The following is a 19,929-nucleotide window of genomic DNA, read 5'->3' on the forward strand; positions in this document are numbered from 1 at the left end:
AGAAGAGAGATGAATGAATTGGTAAGAGGCATGAGCCGTTCTTACCGTGAATAACTGGGTGCATTCCAACGTCAGAAAATAAACTATTTGGGAATTACGCATGTTATATTAGCCCTGCTTCTTTCACAGGTCATTATGAGGGTTGTTCAGACATGTTTTTATTCCTTAAAGTCTGGATTCAAGTGAAAACCCAATAACATGAAGTGCTATTCCTTACAATACTGGGTCTATAAAGGTATACATTACAGGACTTAAATTTTACATACCAAAAAACATTTAACTTGGAATAATTCCATAAAAGATGGAATGAAATTATTTGTGGCAAAGAAAAAGCTCTTATGCAAGTATTTGGGTAAAAATTCTGAATAATGATTTTACACATGACAAAATTCCAAAACTAAATACTATTAGAAAAAGACTGATCCTTGCTAGTAATCAAAGACATATAAATTAAAGCAACTATGAGATGCCATTTTATGACCACTAGGAAAACAGGATTCTTTTTTTTTCTTTTTTGGTGATGAAGATTGGCCCTGAGCTAACATCTGTGCCAATCTTCCTCTATTTTATATGTGGGACACTGCCACTGCATAACTTGATGAGCAGTGGGTAGGTCCGTACCCAGTATCCAAACCTGCAAACCCCAGGCCGCCAAAGAGGAGCACACATTTGAACTTAACCACTATGCCACTGGGCTGGCCCTTGGATTCCTTTTTTTAATACCACACATAATACACAATCATGGGGTAACTATTGTAGGGAATACTATTAATTAGCAACACATTTTTGGAAAGCAATATGAAAATACACAACAAAAGCAATAAAGTAGTTTAAAGTAATTCCACTCTTAGGAATATATGCAATAAAAATACCCCCCAAAGAAATAAAAAAATATATGAGCATTAAGTTGTTCATTTGGCATTGTCTGTAACAATCAAAAAGTGGAACAAAATCCAAAATGATCACCTTAGGGGAGAATGTTAACAAATTAAAATATATCGACACAATCTAATATTATGTATTCAATAATTTATGATCAAAAAGACACTGCAGAAACAAACCAAAGACTTTGTTATGAGGAAATGTAGAAACTATGAAATGCCGCGTGTACTTTGTAAATAAGAATTAAATAGCATAAATCAACATTTGCTCTCTTGTAGCAGCAATGCTTAAAATAAATGATAAGCTAGATACGCTCCCTACTTGAAAAAGATCATATGCAAAATTAAAACCTGCCAATGTAGTAGAAGCATGCAAATTTATAGCATGAGATAATTTTTCCCATGAACATAAGTCATCTTTCAATGTCTAGCGCACATGCCGCCTCTTTCAGCCGCCAATTCTCACAGCACAAAGTAATACTTGCTCCTGCTCCGACCTCTGTATTCCAGCGCATCCTGCTTAGCTCCCTCCTGAGGCTGAGGCAAGATAGCCCTGTAGCAGAGGGTCCACGTGTACCTGCTCTGACTTGCGGGATGGAAGGGAATGGGACCCCTTCTTCACTTCTGCACCTGTGTCTACAAAGAATAGATGCGTGATTCGTGTTTCCTGAACTTAGATATTTCAAACAAAACTAGGGGGAAAAAACCAAAGAGGGGTTGGAAATGGAAGTGAACTGCCTTCAGTTCTCCTCCATACCCATGCGTTATAACATTCAGAAGAAACTAAAGCTGTGTAGTTTTGTTCTTTTCAAAAAATTCCATTCACAATAAAATATTCAAACCAGTCTACAACTTTATCAATAAAAAGACAAGGTGGAACTAAAAGCCCTAACAGTTCCTGCAAGTGCCTTCTTATCAAACCTGCACTTCTCTCCAAATCTAAGCCACACTGCCCTCCAACTTAAATACACTAAAACGAATCTGCTATAAATGTCCACTAAAATAAAAGATAAAAATAACTTTCATAATTTTTTCATATTCCTATAAAAGTTTTTGAAATTTGATAAAAATAGTTTTCCGTTAATTTCCTTTCATTCAGAAAAGAACATATTAGAAAGATCACAAAGAAATCTTGCAAGTAGCAAAGTCTCAACTTGAATATCCTGTGTTCCAAAAATAATATTTGCAGAAAATTTATCCTAAGGAAATAATCGTGGACGTGATAAAGATTAAGCTATAAGGATATCTATTCTAGAATTTCATATAATAGCAAAAACTTGGGGGAGGTTAGTAAGTGTTCTATAAAAGGACTTTCATTAAATAAACTGACAGCATATCTGTATGGGGTATCGTTACACAGACATTAAAAAAATCCTGAAGAATATTTTATAGCACAAGAAAATATTCAAAATACACCATTAAGAAAAAAGGCACAGGAGCCAGCCTGGTGGTGTAGTGATTAAGTTCGAGGGCTCTGCTTCGGCAGCCTGGGGCTCAAGGGTTCAAATCCTAGGTGTGGACTACACATCAGTGATCAAGACATGCTATGGCAGCATCCCACATACAAAATAGAAGAAGACTGGCACAGATATTAGCCCAGCAACAACCTTCCTCAAGCAAAAAGAGGAAGATTGGCAACAGATGTTAGCTCAAGGGCCAATCTTCCTCACCGAAAAACAAGGCGGGGAGGGGAGGCACAAATGTACAGTGGAATGCAATTTTTGAGAAAAGAAAAAAATTAATGTTGATTTTTGTTATTCATGGTAGTTATGTTCCATAAAGTCTCTATTTTGAATATTGAGCATTGTTTGACATTAACCATGTCCACTAAATACTGGCAGTATCTATCTTCTAGAAACTAAAAGGAATGCAGGGTAAGAGAACTTTATAATTCTACAGTGAAAATACTAGAGTAAGAGAAAATAAAGTCAAGTTATTTATAGAATATATGATTAATTTTCAAAATATTTATATTGTATCTCCTTTTATGTTTATAGTCACACTAATAAGGTTGCTGTCAGTTATAAGATTTCAGTGAACACCTTTCACATCAATTAAACTCTGAAAAGTTATTATCTACACAGTAAAAATAAAAGCAGTTTACAAGAAGCCACTAGAAAGAAGTTTATTAAGTCAAAGCCAAAATGAATTAGGGTGAAGAGAAGATAAATATTAAATATAAATAAAGATAAATAAAGACAAAATTAAACATAAATATTGAATACCAACTAGATAAGAAAAAAGAAGCCATGGAACTAGAAGAGAAATTGAAAGGCAGTGTGTTATTAAAGAAAGCAAATAGCAAGTAAAAAGACGTGTAATTTCAGAGAAGAAAAATGTTTAGATCCTTTCAAATATTTCTGAGTACATTCAAAGGTAGTAATAACCTTCAGCTTAGCTCATATGTTAAGTACAAAGGTCAATAAATGCTATATTTCAAACAATCATCTGTAAAATTTTGGCTTTCTAACCAAGAAAAACAGAAGTATTTCCAGATTTACAAAATGGAAACCTACGATACTTTAACTTTTGTGATTAACATTCGTTCATTTATCCATCCATCCATCCATCATTCATCCATCTATCCCTCCAATATTTATTGAGCACTGATATTTGTAAAGTACTATCCTGGGCACTGTATAGAAACCATGTGTGATGGTTAATTTTATGTGTCAACTTGATTAGGCCATAGGGTACCCAGGCATTAGGTCAAACATTAATCTGGGTGTTTCTAGGAGGGTGTTTTTGGCTTGAGATGGACACTTAAATAGGTAGACTGAGTAAAGCATATGACCCTCCCTAGTGTGGGTGGACCTCATCTAATCAGTTGAAGACTTGAATAGAACAAAAAGGCTGACCCTCCCCTGAGTAAAAGAGAATTCCTCCTCCCTGGCTGCCTTCAAACTGGAACGCTGGCTTTCTCCTGCCTTTGGACTTACACTGAGACACTGACTTTTCCTGGGTCTTGAGCCGTGGGGCTTTGGACTAGCACTACACCCTCAGCAATTCTGGGTCCCCAGCTTGTTTACTCACGCTGCAGATCCCGGAACCTGTCAGCCCCCATAACACATGAGTCAATTCCTTCTAATAAATCAGATAGATAGATAGATAGAGATAAGATATGACAGATATTTATGTATCTCCTATGGGTTCTGTTTCTCCAGAGAACCCTTACTAATAAGCTATGCTAGACTACCATGGTATATGTGAGCAAGTCAGAGGGGTCTCAAGGTTCCGCAAACCTAGTACATGGCGCAACTTCTCTGTATCTTCATTCTAGCTTGGTGGATTTTTCAACCATGAGACAATCCAACGTCACTCACGTACACATATTCCTAAAGTCTGAAGAAATTTCTAATAAAATCTAAAATTTGTTGGAACTTAAAGAAATACAATCATTAGGATCTCAACAGTTATGACAGCAAAGTTGAGAAGATAACTCACGACAGGCCACCACATGGCAATGATATATGCCAACTCACCAGCTGAAACTTTACCCATGTCTGTCCCACTGAGCACAAAGGTCTGAATGCAGGTGAGTGAGACTAATACGAGGAAGGGGAGTAAATGGGAACTGACTCAAATGAATGCTTTAAAAAAGGGAAATTGTGTAAAATTTGTTGAGTATTAGTATCACATTACTCATCACATTGAACTTCATACCTGATCTCAACACACACATGCTAGGACCCCTCAGTGGAGAACTGACCACTGGATGGTTTGGGAATGTAAAACACACTTAACCTCTAACACATCTACTGCTATGACTACAATTAACATTAATGGTTTAAATAACTTTCCAGTTCCACCGTACCTAGAATACCTTGGGAGTTTGCTTCCCACTTAGTATTTTATATGTCCAAACTTTTGTTCCAGGGTATTCCAGATCTTCTCATCTGCCACAATTTTAAACTGTGCTCATACCTCTACCTGCCTAGCAGAGTCATATGACCCCTGTAGCTGTTTATGCAGCCCTCCTGACAACCCACAACTTAATTTTCTACCATAATAAAGTTAGTGGTAAATTTTCCTGCCTTTCAAAGTCATCTGCATCTCTATGCATTTCTTTTAACAGCACCCTATTAATTTACGTTTCTCCAAAAGCCACCTGGAGACTTGGCTGTACCCACACCTGTGACTTATAAACAAATACACCATATCACGTTTGGGAATTTAGTCTCACCCAGCTTATTTAATATTTATGTGCAATTTGATTTGAGCAAAGTGTTATGTTTGCCTGAAATAGTAGTTCTTGGGGATTTAGAGTTTTAAAAAGAGAAAGAAATGATTAAAGTACAAGAATAAACTTTTCTGGAATCCAGGAAACTAAATTGCATAGCTTGAAGCACACAATAGATTACAAAAATCTGCCCTAAGCATGAGAGGGTCTCTAATTTCCTGGATTGCTTGAGAAGGATTCCAAATACATGAAAGTAAAGAAATTACCCTACAAGGCCCCCTACTTTGGCCATGATGAATATTCGATTAAAGCCAAAATTAGCCACTTGTGCACTGCTTCAGGTTTTCTCTGCCCTCTCCATTTCTACCTACAAATCTTCCTAGTTCTCAAACTGTTTAAGAGGGAACCAGCGATGGATGTGCAAGTGAGAAGCTAAAGCATGTTCGCAGTTCTCAGGGCCATTTGTAAAGAAACGGCCGCAAGTCGACCTGCCCTTACCATGGTGCAAAAGCCACCTCTACTATGAAATTGGCCTGTGTCCTAGTCTTCCAGTTCAAAGAGAGAGCAAAAGCGAGTGGGTCCTCCCTCTCTTTGGGGGAAACTGTTATGTTTTCCGTAAACCAAGAAACGATCAGTGAATTTTAGTAGGAAAAAATGTTGTTTTTTTACTTTATTAAATGGAGAAATACAACCCCAAGTGTTTGGAATTGACCGACAGCAAAGTGCCTGAAGAAGTAAGAAATGAACATTTCAAGCACAGTCTGGATATTCTGATCCATCTCTGCAGAATCATTCCTTGAAGTGTTTTGTTTGTTTTAACTAGAAACACAGAGCACAGTACCATAGACCAACAATACCCCTGCTTTCTGCTTCTATATGTTCCGTCCTGCAGTCAAGGCAGTGGATCTCAGCAGGACGAGAGGCCCATTTCCACACTGAGTATCCAACAGAGAATGACAGCAGTTGGGACCATGGGGAAGAGAAATTGCAGAGCAGATTATTTTTTAATAAATATACAAATTACTCCCTTACTTTTTTTTTTTTAAGTCAAGAGCTTAGGCACTTAATGTAAACCAAATAGAAAATCCTAAAATTTATCTTGTGTTTTAGAGGAAATTATTGTCATTAGACACCTTTTTTTTTAACTAATTTGTGGGCGAGGTGGCAAGGGGTGGGGTAGTGGCCCCAAAGTACTTATCTGAGAAACTGAAATGGAAATCGGAAGGAAAGGTAAAGTATAAAAGTACGCTATTATGGGACTGGCACAGCGGCCAAGTGCGCACGTTCCGCTTTGGCAGCCCCCTGCCATTTGCTGGTTTGGATCTCATGTGCAGACATGGCACTACTTGGCAAGCCATGCTGTGGTAGGTGTCCCACATATAAAGTAGAGGAAGATGGGCCTGGATGTTAGCTTAGGGCCAGTCTTCCTCAGAAAAAACAGGAGGATTGGCAGCAGTTAGCTCAGGGCTAATCTTCCTCAAAAAATAAATAAAAGAAAAAGAAAAAACATGCTATTAGTACACAGTGAGCAATGTTAAATATCTAAGAATCCCTAACACTGCAATTGAAACTGATTTTCAGATTATAAAAAAATTTAAAGCGTAAATTTGAAGTCAGGTAAAATACATAAATATAGCAAAGCTGATTATAATCATCAAAACATCATTTGCGTGGAAAGAACACCCTGTTTTCACCAGTTACTTAATAGTAGCTACTTGTAGTAGGTAGGTACTCAGTAAATAGCCAGTCAAGAAACAGATGAATTGATGTAAGGGTCTTAAGTCCAATTGATAAACTCTTATTATCATATACTTATACACACCAAAAAAAAGTCAATAGGATTTTAAAATGCAGTTAAAAAAAACATCTTTGGCTCTATAACATGAAAACAGGCTTCACCTTGTAAATACGAATAGCCCAGGAGAAGTTGGAGCAGCACTTTTTCTGGTAAACTCTACGGAGCTGTGGCCAACGGCACTGAGCTCTTGCAGCATCTTCTTGATGCCAACTGACTGTGACTTTCCTGTCTGCCCCTCCAAGAAAACAATCAGTGTTAATTCCAGTTGGTTATATTATGGATTTTGGTTACATAAACAGATTTATAATGACAGAAGCCGATAAATAATGTTATCAACAGTTTCTGTTGTTGGTTCTGTACAAACTTTATGACTGTGAAAATATTTACCATATATAGTCATTAAAAGGTTCCCAAAGCATTTGCTTATGAAGAAATTAACTAAAATAAAATTTATTAAAAGTGCACAGGTATTTGTTCAATACCAGAAAATTGGTTACATGGAAGTTGAGACTACAATTGTCAGTATTTTAAAATTGAGTCATAAACAGATAATTTTTAATTTTCATCCTGCTTCAAGTGTCTTTTTAAAAAAAAAACATGAAGTAATCCAAAAATTTAGGCTAAGTGTTTTAGACAGTATCCCTAGTTCTCTGCATTATTTTAGGGAGGTGTTATTAAGGAGCTTTGGGTCCTAAATAAATTGGGTCATGAGAATCAGTAAAATTATCCCCATTCAAGGAAAATTATTCTCATTCTTTCAGTTAATTCAAATTGAATTAAACATAATTTAATCGGAAAAAATTTAACTACCTAAACATATATAGAGATGCAAAAACTAATTCACCATAATGAAGTATACTTAAAATAAAATGCACTCCCTTCCAGCTCCACACCATGATCTTTTGTTTATTGGAGAGAATTTTCCACGGTAAAATACTTGACCTGGAGCCAGGAGTCCAGGGTTACAGTCCTTGTACTGCTCGTCAGCTGTGTGTCCTTGGGCAAGTCATTTAATCTCTCTAGACCTCATCTCCTTCAGCTGTAAACTGAGAAGGCTGTGGTTGAAAAGCTCTAAAGTTCCATCCTGTTCTAATAACCTACGAATCTGTGAGAGAGAAAGTTCATAAATATTCCATAATCTTCCTTTTACCAAAATGTTACTTCCAAATATAGATAACCTTTCATGACACAAAGCAAATGTTATGACAAGGTACTTTTCAATTAATGCAAATTTTAAAGTTACTATTTAAAATAATTCAAAAATAGAGCACACTCTATCAAGATGTTATGATTTCAGATATTTCAGAACACAACACAGGGATCACATGCCAATCAAAAAAATATGAATGAAGCAAATTATTAAGTATGAATTTTAGAGAGTTCTGGAATACTTCCAAATTTCTTCTATCCTTTTCAAAATAGGCTTTTCATAAGATAAAGTCTTAAGTAATCATAGCTCATCAATTATATACATGTAAAGTTTTAAAAATATTACTTTCTTACTCGAATCTTAGAAGAAAAGTCCAATCTCACAACATAACAAATTTTTATCAGTCATTCAATAAACCTTTTTCACTCTCCTCTAACATCTGGGGCATGGCCTGCATCACAGAATTCTAAAATGAAAATTCAAATTCAGAAAAATAATCACCCAGGTCAACACACAGTCCTTAATTAAAAATATACATCCATTAATGGTGTTATAACAGCCAAAGTATCCCAATAGATTTTTATAAAGTTTAAAAATAAAACTTGAATATAAACGGATTCCTAGTTAACCCCTCACATGACTTAATCAACCAGAAAAAAACCACCCCACTATGCAGATTAGTTAATTGAGGATTTACTGTAAAAGCCATAACTATAAGTTATAGTAGATGAGAAATGAGTAGAATATACTCTCTTCAATAATATTCTCATGATATTACTTCACTCACAGGGCTTACTCACAGTTCTCTGATCTGAGATTTTGAATGTCAGATTCTTCAACTTTTTATTTCCTGCCAGCAGCCAGTCACCATTTGTAAATGTGGGGCAGGAAAGTATTATATGTATCTTATGAGCATCAATTTACACAGTATTTTCCTCCTAGATAGATGGTTTGAACATATTTTTTCATCTGAGAAAGAAAAAAAACTATCTATAGAAATTATCCACTATAATTATAAATTACAGATGTGATTTTTTTTAAGATTTTAGCTTTCCTTGTTCTCCCAAAGCCCCCCGGTACATAGCTGTGGGTCCCTCTAGTTGTGGCACGTGGGACGCTGCCCCAGCGTGGCCTGACGAGCAGTGCCATGTCCGCGCCCAGGATTTGAACCCTTGAAACTCTGGGCCACCGAAGCGGAGCCTGCGAGAACTTAACCACTCGGCCATGGGGCCGGCCCCTGATTTTTTTTTTAAATCTACTAAACAGTGAGGAAGCCCACAAGACGAGTTACTCATCTGTTTCTGAGTTTCAGAGCATCTATCCCATTTAACAGACTTTTTTTCTGGCTTAACTTAAACTAAACTAAATTAAAACTAAGCTAATTAAACTAAAACGAAGTTTAACTAAATTCTTTTAAAAATTATTTTCCTATATAATGGTCAATATCTTATACATCAGCATTTAAAAAAATCAAATTCAAGTCCATAAAATCATTTATTAATTTTACTTTAACATCTCTAATTATATTATTTATATCACAGGTAGCATGAGATTATTTCTGTATGGTTTATCTAGTTACACAAATGTTTAGTTAAAATTATTTTGTACATAAGCACAAAAATCAAAATTATGTATGAAGAGGCAACCCAATAGGGCACTAATTAGAAAACACACACACACACACAAAGTATTCATTACCAATTCCATGACAAACATTTTCTTAAATTATGAAAAACCTGAAAATGGTAAAACTGCAAGACCCCGTAAGTTTGACAATTAAAAGCAGGCAAAACTAGAATGTACTACGATAGTACATTTCCTGTTACAATGTCTTGTAAAAACCTAGCATCATTTTAGACTATAAAATCAAAGTTCATCAAGAATAATGTATTACCTGCAGAAAGGCACCTAAAACTAAAAGCTGAACTTAGATCTACAACAGCCCATACCCAATACCCACAGACATCGACTTTAAAATGTTGAAAACTTATTGATTCTTGGTGTGATAGTAAAGTACGGAAGGAGAAATGTGTATGCATATTAAAACAGAAACCATTGAATCAGTGATATATTGTAATACAGAAGACTGTAGGAACGCTATTACCTTTAGGGCACTAGAATGACACAAGACTAAATAAGAAGCAGCCCAATGTAAAAACATAGAAGAACGGAATAAATGACTTAATAGGAATATAATATGAATGCTGTAAACCTTGCATTTACAAGTAGGACTCATTCCCCTAATATTTAAGAGTTACAAAGAAGCGTATCAGAGCTCTTCTCAACTGCATAAAGAAGCAGTCAATGAAACGAAGAGGGTGGCAGGGAGCAGTGCAGAAGGTCAAAAAGGCAGCTGTCAAAAGAAATATGTTTCCCTTTGGGAAAAAAGTGAAAGTTTTTATGCATTTTAATTAGCCAGCTTGCAAAAAAAAAAATCAGGTGAAGACTAGTAATTATCACCTTCTAGCCCCACTAACACTTTGTAGTCTAGCAAAAAGGAAGAAAAGGGGAGGGGAAAAAAGAAAGAAAGAAAAACACCCTCCCACTCCAGGCCATTAAAAGAAAAAAAAAAACAATCAAAGCTCCTTCCAGCATCCTTCCAACAGCTACTGACAAGATTTATCTTCAAAGAACTTTCTTGTTTACAATACAAATCTTCCCCTCTGTTACAAATTAAACCCAATTATCTGGCTAACAGTTTCCATAATAAAACCTGGTAGACAGAGGAAGCAGTAACCTTTCCGTTTTTTCCCCCTCCATTTGATAGCCTGCAGGTTTCAAGAAGCGAAAACCACTCTTACTTATCCCATTAACACATAGGTGTTGAGAGGGCATAGAAACCCCTGGAAAGATAAATGGCCTCATTTTCCTTGGATCAGGCTTTTGAGACAAGTTCCAAAGATCTGAAAAAGTGCTGAAAACTCTCAGTTGCTTATTTGATCCACAAATTTAAAAACTACTATGGGAAACATCAGATTCTACTGAAAGCATCATTAACTCTTTCTGGTCAATGGAATCTAAAGTCATTGGTTTATCGAGTCATCGCTAAAGGACAACCTGCAAATATTCAAAGAAATAGACCCATCTGTTGAGAAAGCAAACGGATGAGATGCAATCACATCCTCTTGAGTCCTGGCCAATTCCAACTCACTCTGACAGACTGGGGCTCAGCTTTTAATCAAGCAGCTGCTCAAAGACACATTTGTGTCCCTTTAACAGTCAAACACAGAGCCCAACCAGTGAGGAATTTCAGAAAACCCAGTTTATCCTAAGTCCTCAAAATGCATTCGTGCACATCCAATATACACACACCTCAATTACAAAATTACCAACTCTAGCATATTCTATGATAATATTCTGCATTAGCAGATGACTTAGCAGAAGGTTTTCACTAGCCATTTTCTATTGATCTAAACTCTTTTGTAAAAGTATTAGAGGTACTTTTAATAACACAAGGTCACCGAAAAGAACAGCTTTTCCCAAATTTTCTTCACCTTAACTAGAAGCAGGAGTAATGTCTAAACAAATAAAAAAGCTTCACTCTCTTCCTAGTCTGTAGGGTTCCATTTGCCTGACTAGTCAAGAAACGCAGAATAATGAAACGCAAGCCCAGTCTTACCTCAACAGGCTTTGTTCATGTTAAACATTAAATATATACTTTCACAACACGACAGCACCTTCTCCAGTATAAAAGCAGCAGGATTAATCTTATTAAGCTGGCATCTGAACCATGGCCACCACGGGACGAGAGACTGCTTAAGATATAAATACTGTATCTACAAACTCCTATTACTGGAGCTAATAAGGAGCAAAAGAGAAGTTCATTCTTGAAACGCCTATTACAAATTGAGAAAATTTCCCATAAAGACAAGATTCCTATGCTGCCAAATAAATACATTTTTGGTAGACTGGTCTGTGACCTTAAGTAGCCTTTTTCTTTTCTTTCAATTTTTAACACTGTTAGGACAGAAAAAAAAGTTTTATCAATTTACAGACAAAAAACCAACTGCCATCTAACTTTAAGAGGGGGAATTCCGATAACCCTCCATTTTTAGAAGTAAGGAGTAATGTTTGCCTTCTCCTCACACAGTTCATGAAGGATTTAAGGAGAAGCTTCATGGAGCATAATGAAAACTTAAAGTGGAACTCTTCGGCCAAGGGTCCTTCTAAGTATTATAACAATAAACGAAACAATATGAAGAGCTAGACGTGGAATGACCATACAAACAAGATACTTCGGACTGTTATTCTCAAAAACTGGGGAATGACTTGTGCTTGCAAATTTCGCTACCATTCAAGATAGAACAAAGTCTTAGCTTCAAAGGGATTTCACAAATAACTGATGTCAAAATCGCTTTGACACTTTTTCCTACTACTGTGGAATATGAAACTGAAAAAAAGCCTTCCATGTCTAGACAACCAGAAGATCAGGAAGAAAGCTTTTTCTACGGTTACAAAATTACGTATTCTTAGTATCATTAAAAGCACATAAATAGTGTCAACACTTAGAGGGGGGTTGTTAATTCCTCTTTCATATGCCAAAACAGTATTTTACAAAATGCTGGTTAACAAATGCTATTCCCTTCCTTTTTTGAATGATCGGCCAAGAATTTACATACCATACTTCTGGAGAAAATCATTTTTGACAGAAGGAATTGTCATGGCAAGAATATACAAATACAGGGCCATATGGTGTCCTTTTTTGAGATAAGAAGCAAAAGGCAATAAACCTGACACACTTAGGAGTTTATTCTCTTTCTGAATTAAGAACATGGTGTTGCCCATGTTAACATACGAAATGAGAATACACTCACAATGTACTGCTTACACATGAGGGCCTCTGCTGTTGTCTCCACCATGTAGCACTGTCTTCTGGATAATTCTGCTTTGTTTTAGTTCCAGCCAAAGACTAACATAAAATAGCATTTCCCTGCATGGGACCCTCTATCAGCCACATTCTTTCACTGCGTCAATTATTTCTTGAGAATAACTTTTGCCTTTGTTCCCCAATCCTAAAACAATGAACGTGCTCTGCAAGCTAGTGGGCCAACCCACCCAAGCAATAGTGGGAGCTGTCAGAAGAGGGACCAGGAATATACATCCTATGGAGGAGCCAAAGGTAGACTGAGGATGCCTCTCTGCTGTCAAAAGAAGGGCAGTGATGAAAGAAAGAAACACACAACAAAGTGCTAAAGTGAACGTGTCATGGACTGCAACAAGAGTCCAAAGCAGAAAGATGCCTATGCTCATGTAGGCTGCACTTGAAACTGAGGCCAGAGAGAGATGGCCAGCCTTGGCCACGGTTATACAGCTGCACAGGACAAAGCTGGCTGTACAACCCAAATCGTTCTTCTCCAAATTGTGAGTTTTCTTCACCAAGCCCCACTGTCTCCATGATCCATTTCACAGAATCAGCAGGACTTGAGGTAAATCAAGCTGAATTGGGTTAGTATGGCACAGAAATTAAAGAGGATGATAAAGAAAGAACAAGCCTATCCCACAGTCTGCACAGAGCCACGGAAGGTGGGCCTTCTTGCTTAGTGTTGTAAAGGGAAAGAAGGTTCTTATCAACTCTCCTATCAACTCCCAAGGCTGACCTTCAGTGGCTGGCCTGGCCTACTTACAGGCCTTGGAAACAGCCCAGACAGACACCGCCAGGGAAGAAAACAACAGACAGGGCCTCTATTATCAAATCTCAAAGCCTCAGCGGCTTGGCCTCGGCCTCACCCTCCCTCCTGGAGCCCGCCTGCTGACCTAGATGGAGACATGTCAATGCGTGTGAGTCGCACACACACGTGTCCATGTGTCCCTCCTCCCGACTCCAGCAACAGAGTCTCATGTTCCTTCTTTACTCTTTGGTTTCATCTGGATTTTGAATGTTGCTTAATGCAACCTTGAAATAGAAGTGGCTTTTCTGAAGATTGGAAACACATGTATTTGAGGTAATAACACAGTCCACAGTAACAAAAGGAATAACTCTGTGCTATAATTTGGGTGACTGAAAATAATCTCAAGAATCATCTAATCAATACCTATCATTTTATAAATAAAGTAACCGAGAATCAGAGAGGCAGGTGTTGTTTCTTTGAAATTAAAAACACTGAGTTCCCAGATGTCCTGTTCAGCCGGAAACTTGTTGAGTGGGAAGAGTCAAATGCAGGCAGAAAGAACACTGAACTGAAATATCAAAAATTCAAATTTTGGTTTAACCTATGCTATCCATTAGCATGAAGACTTGAAAGAAGCCATTTACCATCTTAAACCCAGTTTACTAAAATGCAACACGCAAAGATTAAGAGCTTGAAACAGACGATTCAAAGTTTCTTTTCCAGATCTAAAGTTGTGTTCCAAATGACCAGAATCATTTCTGTTCCAAACTGAACAAGAGTAAAATAATAAGAATAAAAGATAAATAGCTTAACTGCATTTACAATGATTACTTTCAAAATTTTTAGCTAACCAAGTTTTACAAGTGTACACTTATTTTTTACGTATTTTCTTTCCTGGCCTCTGCTGCACACAGGCATTTTTATATCTACACAACTAGAAGGACAGTTTGACCTTAGCATTTAAGGGTAACAGACAGTGAGGCTGACAGACAATTAACTGTTCAGAGTTAGATATATTTAGCATTTAAGAAATGTATTATCAGTACCCTGAAAGTATTTGGAAAGTTTCGTCATCAGTAGATAGAGCATGAATCATGTCTGTGTCACTACCCAACCACTTGTCTAATCTCTTCTACTATAAATGCAAGGCGCTACGTCTCCAGAGCTGGTTTGTTTCATATTTCAGCTCCACGGTCACAGACAAATTCCCTGATCCAGGATAAAAACCTTCTGACTTTGTGCCCTCCCTGTCCTGAAATGGGTTAGCGATACCTCCACCTGCAGAATTCCACACCACGATCTTAAGGAGCAGAAAAGCATTCCATGCTGCTCTCAGCAGAGAGGACGCCAAATGGCCAGTGTAAAGGCCAGACCCAGTTCCTCTGAAGGAGGCACAGAGGTGATGGATTTAGCAAAAGGTTGTGAAGTTTCTGTAAAATTTCACTGAAGCTTCAAACACTCTTGAAAGAAATCAACAGGCTGGTTTGAATTGGAAAAAAAAAGTTTCTTAAGACTACACTGGAGTGCTCATTGGGTCATCTTTTACTATCCAATAACCTCTACTTCCATGAAGTAAAGTATGTGACGTCTTATAAATGTCTTCTAATTGATAACTCAGGATTTACCGTAAAAGAAAAAGAAAAAAAAAGCTTCCTGAGGATCCTCGATTGCATTCAAAGTAGCAGATTTACAAATTCAAACAAGCAGATCCAAAAAAAAAGGAACTGAAACCTGCAGATCAAAGCCACACTCTGAGACCCCATATCTCTCCTGGCTGGCAAGCCAGCAAGGCACAGCCATCGAGCAAGGCACAGCCATCAAGCAAGGGACAGCCATGGAAAGAGTGTCCACTACTTCTCTGAAAGAAGAAAAGAAGAGACAACACAGGGAAGACAATCAAGGAAGCCAAATTTGTGGAATAAAAAAATTTTTTAATATATACATCTTTTTTTGCTAAAATTTAAGAACACTAGAGGAATGGGTAAAAGTACAGGGAGTATTCATAGGCTATGCAGATAGTAATGTTCTTTCAACACAATATTATATTTATCAGGCCTTCAGTAAAATACTGAATCTGGGTCCCAAGGGGCAAACAAACTCTACAGCTTCTGGATCAGCACTGCCCAACGGAAATATGTGAGCTGCACGTGTAATTTTTAAAGTTTCCAGTAGCCAGTTTCAAATGGTAAAAAGAAATGAGTGAAATTAATTTTAACAGTATATTTTATTTAACTCAACATACCTAAAATATTATCATTTCAATATGTAATCAATATAAAATAAAGGAGACTTTTACTTTCTTTTTTTTGTACTCAGTCTTCAAAATCCGGAGTAGCTAGATTATGAATGCTCCATAGCCACATGTGGCTACTGGCTACCATACTGAGCAGAACATTTAAATATATACATAGTTAATTGTCTGGAATGCAGAAGTGTCAAAATACTGTGATGAGCTAGGAAAAGGAAAAGAAAAAAGATTAAAAAAAGGCATATGTTCACCAAAGATGTGGCATAAGTATTCCCTGCTGCCTGAGAAGGGAAGGCGAGCAAGAGTGAGATTAGGCATAAATGAAAGATGAATGATTTAAATTTAGACATTAGAAAGAACTTCAGAGCTATTGGGGCTGAAACATTTCTACTGTAGGCATTTACACAGATCCTCTTCCTCAGAATACTGTACAAAATGAGCAAGGTTTTTAAAAACATCTCAGAAACAGCTCTGAAGAAAGGACAGGGAACATGGACTACGACTGCTCTATATTCCTTCAAGCTTGTGATGATGACTCTTCGTGTATATAAAGTTATCCTCCATAAAAGACTGTGTAATTTATACAAACTCCAAGGAAGCAGAATGAAGATATGCATTTTCCTTTTTCAAAACCTAAGGAAAAATGACAGTATCTTGAAAAGGAAAAAGGCAAAAGACTATGAAAAGCAAGAGCAGTCATTTGGAAAGAAGTCAGACTTCACAGCACTGAGAAGTGCCGTCCTCCGCCCCAACAATTAAGATGTTAGGTGGAACAAGAGAACTGGATCCTACAATATTCCCAATTTATTCCAAGCTTGTATGTACATACTAACAATTATTTTTTCCACTGATCCTCCAACATTAGTACAGAAACATGAATTCAGTAAGAAAAATATAAGTGATTCAATATTTCGCATCTGGATTACTTAAGCTTTTCTATGAATTTATTTCTAAATTTAATTGACAATGGATGAGCAATAAAATAGGCTTTATTTTCATTTAAATTGTGTTCTTCTCCTTTAACTTCTATGCCATGTTGCTGTCAAAAATGGTTTTTAATAATGACTCACGTATCAAACTGTAGTTCAACATTGACATTATCTGGATATGGTGTCAGTAAAATACTTAATTTACTATGTGAAGAGAGGTTTTAGTTATGGGGCCTCTAAATTTTGAGGTCTTGAATCTGTTATTAATCTGCCATGACCTTAGGCGCATTGCCACCTTTGGCTCAATCCGTCGATCTTCTTAAAAAAATCAATGTAATACTCTCTATCTAAATTGTACACTGCCTTCATAATGGAAAACAAATATTCGAAAAACATCTTACAATGAACAGTATTAAGGTTTAGCTTCTGTTTGTCAAAAATGTTTAGGCCCCAGTGGTTCTCAACCATTTTCCTGCCCACCCCACCCAAGGGAGATGACAAATCTTTAAGAATAACACGGGGTCCTAAGCGGTGATTCAGTGATATCAAAGAGGGAGGGGAAACCCCCCAGATTCTCACTCCTGGAGAATAAATCTTGCCTGTTAATCACTGATTCAAGAACCTTGGAGTGCCAGGAGTCTTCAGCCTTTCTTTGAAGCCCAGGAACCAAAGTGATATCCTGGAAAGAAGAGGGGTTACTTAAAGTGCTGGCTCCTGGGTGGGAGTTATGGCTGAAAGATTTTATGGGAAATTCCTGGCAAAGATTCCCCTACTCACAAGGTACCACAGGGATCACTTCCACAAGAAAAGCCTTGTGGGAAAGGGGCATGAGTCATAACTTTTTTAATTCCTGCCCTATTCTTCAGACCCTCCCAACTGAAAGATGCAGCAGTGTCCTCAGTGTGACTCACCATGCTCTTCTGGGGCTGAACGCTTCACCCCTCATCAGTGACTGGGAAGAGGAAATCAAATTAGTCAACCCCTAAGGATTCTCAAACACAGGCCAGGCTTTCCTACTGGCTGGTGACAAAGCTCCCCACTTGGTATCTTTCTCAGAGAATTTCCTGATATCATGACCCCTGGTTACACAATCTTGATGATCAAGAAAGAGCCGGTATATAGCCTTATTAGAACCACACCAGAACCACCGCAACCAATTTATTGGCCAGCGTTCCCAGAATATTCTAAAGTCAACTAACTGATGTTAAAATTATTACTTCCACCACTAATACAACCATGCTTATGTGAATTAGAATTTTTACGACTGTTTTTAAGTGACAGAAGAAGTGGGACATCTGAACTCCACTTCACCTTGTACGATCTGGTCTAGATCTGTCATACACGTATCAAGAAAACAAGCAAACTCAATAAATCTCATAAAATTTTAACATTGCATTTTTATTAGGTCAGCTTGTTCCCCACACTATCCTTCCTTGAGAGGGTTTGTCCTTTATTTCAACATTTCTCTTGGTAAATGGTGATAAAAATGGTTATTTAATGCAGTGGTTCTCAACCCTAGGTGAGTTTGCCCTCAGGGAACATTGGGCAATCTTTGGAGATATTTTTGGTCACACCTGGGGGATTTAATGGTTAGAGGTCAGGCATGTTGCTAAACACCATCCAATGCCCAGGACAGTCACACACATGAAAAAATTATCTGGCCCAAAATGTCAATAGTGCCAAGGTTGAGAAACTCCTGCTAAAGTCTTCACTAGGCAAATTTTTTAAAATTTTACCTATTTTTTAATCTAAATGAGCTGCAATTGCTAGGCTAAAAAGAATGACTTGTTAGAGACTACTCATCGATAGAGTTTAATAATTAAAGAATTCTTGGAATAGATAACTTTGAAAGCTGAGCATCTATAAGAATAAAGGTGATAATAGATATATTTGCATGATGTTTTAAATTTTACTAACTGCTTTACCTTATTTTCCGATCAAACGTCATGTATTATTTTAAATGCCCTTTTATGAACCATTTTGGTTCACACTACACGGATTTTAGCTTAGTACAAAGTAAAATTTCTCAAGGAAATAACTATTTCAGTAGGACGTGTGTTCCATTTCTCTGTAAGATTTTAAATGAATGGCCATGCATGTGCCTATTTTAGAAAAAACTCCCAAAGGAGCAGAGGATTAAATGAGATGATACTAAAGGTCATTGACCTTCCAGGTTTTTATATAAAACCAATCCAGGGGATGGCCTGGTGGCATAGTGGTTAAGTTTGTGCACTTCACTTCAGCAGCCTGGGGTTCTCTGGTTTGGATCCCAGGCGCCGACCTAGCATTGCTCGTCAAGCCACACTGTGGTGGCGTCCCACACAAAATAGAGGAAGACTGGCAAAGACGTTAGCACAGTGACAATCTTACTCAAGCAAAAAGAGGAAGACCGGCAACAGATGTTAGCTCAGGGCCAATCTTCCTCACACACACACACACACAACAAACCAATCCATAACAAGACTAAATGTTTCACACTTTTCCAAACAACCTTCATTAGTTAATAGATTTCACAGCCTTTCCCTGTTTGTCTTTCATCCTGAGCACAAAATCAGTGTGACACAATAGACACTCAATGTTTGAAGGACTCGAAGTATGAATTCTTGACTTCATGAACCAAACTAGACCTTATAAAGGTAACTGAGATGCCCAAAAGAGTTAACACAGGCATACTCTAAGGGAATATCTGTTTGTTTTATGTAATAAGTACCTGTCTTAGGAATGAAGAGGGAAAATCAGTATTTCATCCTTTTATAAACTAGATTACTCAAATTTTGTAGGCGGTATAGGGCTCATTAACCAGCTTCATCTCCCACAATTGGGCTGGCAATCTGGTTTTTGTACTCTCCCTCCCTCACAAATTACAATGTATTTGAAATAAATCTTCTAACTTTTGAAGTTTGAGAAGTGGCTTGTTTATGTTACTCTTTTTTTTCATACTTACATTTAATATTCCCTTCAAATTAAAATTGATTGCTACCACCAAAAGGGGAAGCAATGACATACAAAGAGAAGTACATTCACCAACTTGTAAAAACCAAACTGGTCTAAATAAGATTAATTGAGACTGGAAAAACCAACTTCAAATTAAGTAAACTCAATCCATATGGCCAGACAAGTGATCCGAGGGGAAT

The 19,929-nt window shown here is 37.2% G+C and overlaps 1 protein-coding gene across 2 annotated transcripts in view; it reads right to left on the reverse strand.

The window, feature by feature from the left end:
• CDH2 (cadherin 2) overlaps nt 1-19,929 on the reverse strand; it is a 208,212-nt gene that overhangs the window by 127,824 nt on the left and 60,459 nt on the right. The window contains exons 1-3 of one of the 2 annotated variants that reach the window (XM_070627539.1): nt 8,363-8,475; nt 7,802-7,964; nt 6,961-7,088 (exon numbers count right to left, since the gene is read on the reverse strand). The exons of the other annotated variant lie outside the window; for it this stretch is intronic. The gene's annotated coding sequence lies outside the window, so the exon portion shown is untranslated. Of the gene's footprint in view, nt 1-6,960; nt 7,089-7,801; nt 7,965-8,362; nt 8,476-19,929 lie in introns of those variants that run through there. 2 annotated transcript variants of the gene reach the window in all.

This window comes from Equus przewalskii, chromosome 7, assembly GCF_037783145.1.
Source record: "Equus przewalskii isolate Varuska chromosome 7, EquPr2, whole genome shotgun sequence".
Lineage (NCBI taxonomy): Eukaryota > Metazoa > Chordata > Mammalia > Perissodactyla > Equidae > Equus > Equus przewalskii.